The sequence below is a fragment of the Cornus florida genome, unplaced genomic scaffold, assembly GCF_030987335.1.
Source record: "Cornus florida cultivar Cherokee Brave unplaced genomic scaffold, ASM3098733v1 CherokeeBrave_3.0.0_Hap2_scaffold_82, whole genome shotgun sequence".
Taxonomy (NCBI): domain Eukaryota; kingdom Viridiplantae; phylum Streptophyta; class Magnoliopsida; order Cornales; family Cornaceae; genus Cornus; species Cornus florida.
Genome location: NW_026775915.1, coordinates 32,501 through 35,000, shown reverse-complemented (window position 1 = coordinate 35,000; position 2,500 = coordinate 32,501).

Here is a 2,500-nt window from a genome sequence, read left to right as displayed (position 1 = left end):
TTGAAAATTTTATGGGAGCTTCCTAGAAGCCTAAGAAATGCTTTGCTCGAGACGGATTTCGATTTGGAGGTCCCCCGAGTTAAGTTTGCCCTTTATGACTCCTCGCCCGCATGCTCGTGCACACCGGCGTGCACGTGGGCATCGTATGCTAAAAAATGAAGTTTGGAGTTTGGGTTTGAAAATTTTACGGGAACTTCCTAGAAGCCTAAGAAATGCTTTGCTCGAGACGGATTTCGATTTGGAGGTCCGCCGTGTTAATTTTGCCAATTACGGCTCCTCGCCCGCACGCTCGTGCACCCCGACGTGCACACCGGCGCGCACGTGGGCATCGTATGCTAAAAAATGAAGTTTGGAGTTTGGGTTTGAAAATTTTACGGGAACTTCCTAGAAGCCTAAGAAATGCTTTGCTCGAGACGGATTTCGATTTGGAGGTCCCCCGAGTTAATTTTGCCCATTACGACTCCTCGCCCGCACGCTCGTGCACCCCGGCGTGCACGTGGGCATAGTATGCTAAAAAATGAAGTTTGGAGTTTGGGTTCGGAAATTTTATGGGAGCTTCCTAGAAGCCTAAGAACTGCTTTGCTCGAGACGGATTTTGATTTGGAGATCCCCCGAGTTAGTTTTGCCCATTATGACTCCTCCCCCGCACGCTCAAGCACCCCCGCGTGCACGGGGGCATCGTATGCTAAAAAATGAAGTTTGGAGTTTGGGTTTGGAAATTTTATGGGAGCTTCCTAGAAGCCTAAGAAGTGCTTTGCTCGAGACGGATTTCGATTTGGAGGTCCCCCGAGTTAATTTTGCCCATTATGACTCCTCGCCCGCACGCTTAAGCACCCCCGCGTGCACGTGGGCATTGTGTGCTAAAAAATGAAGTTTGGAGTTTGGGTTTGAAAATTTTACGGGAACTTCCTAGAAGCCTAAGAAATGCTTTGCTCGAGACGGATTTCGATTTGGAGGTCCCCCGAGTTAATTTTGCCCATTACGACTCCTCGCCCGCACGCTCGTGCACCCCGGCGTGCACGTGGGCATCGTATGCTAAAAAATGAAGTTTGGAGTTTGGGTTTGAAAATTTTATGGGAGCTTCCTAGAAGCTTAAGAAGTGTTTTGCTCGAGACGGATTTCGATTTGGAGGTCCCCCGAGTCAATGTTGCCCATTATGGCTCCTCTCCCGCATGCTCAAGCACCCCTGCGTGCACGTGGGCATTGTATGCTAAAAAATAAAGTTTGGAGTTTGGGTTTGGAAGTTTTATGGGAGCTTCCTTGAAGCTTAAGAAGTGTTTTGCTCGAGACGGATTTCGATTTGGAGGTCCCCCGAGTCAATGTTGCCCATTATGGCTCCTCGCCCGCACGCTCAAGCACCCCGGCGTGCACGTGGGCATTGTATGCTAAAAAATAAAGTTTGGAGTTTGGGTTTGGAAGTTTTATGGGAGCTTCCTAGAAGCTTAAGAAGTGTTTTGCTCGAGACGGATTTCGATTTGGAGGTCCCCCGAGTCAATGTTGCCCATTATGGCTCCTCTCCCGCATGCTCAAGCACCCCTGCGTGCACACCGGCGTGCACGTGGGCATTGTAGGCTAAAAAATGAAGTTTGGAGTTTGGGTTTGGAAATTTTATGGGAGCTTCCTTGAAGCCTAAGAAGTGTTTTGCTCGAAACGGAATTCGATTTGGAGGTCCCCCGAGTCAATTTTGCCCATTACGACTCCTCGCTCGCATGCAATATCTACTCCTGTCAGAGCTGTGGTTTTACTTAAGACTACTATAGGGGGGGGGGAGTTCTCAGCACCAAGAGCTGCAAGTAAGGCCATTGCTTGCTTTGCAGTCTCGATTGCTCTACTAGTGAATAGTAGATGTCTTGGTTAGCTTGGAACGAAAAAAAAAATTTTTTGGGGAAAAAAAAAAAAAAAAGTTTTTGTGAAAAAAAATTTTTCGAAAAAAAAAAAAAAAAAAAAAATTTTTTTGGATGCCTCGGTCTTCTATTTGTTTTGCTTGGGTAGATTAGGAAAAAAAAAAAAAAAAATTTTTTTGTTGGATGCCTCGGTCTTCATATTCTTTCTCGGCTATTTCGAAAAAAAAAAAAAAAAATTCCGGGAAAGAGAAAAAAAAAATTATTTTTTGTTGGTTGCCTCGGTCTTCATGTTCTTTCTCTGGTATATGGGAAAGAAAAAAAAAAAAAAAAAATTTTGGATGCCTCGGTCTTCTTGTTCTCGGTTGGATTTATCGAAAAAAAAAAAAAAAAAAAAAAAAAAAAAAAAAAAAATTTTGATGCCTCGGTCTTCTTGTTCTTGCTTTGGTATATCGGAGAAAAAAAAAAAAAAATTTTTTTGGATGCCTCGGTCTTCTTGTTCATTCTTCGGTATATCAAAAAAAAAAAAAAAAAAAAAAAAAAAAAAATTTGAGACTTCGGTCTTCTTGTTCTTGCTTTGGTATATCGGAGAAAAAAAAAAAAAAAAATTTTGGATGCCTCGGTCTTCTTGTTCATTCTTCGGTATATCAAAAAAAAAA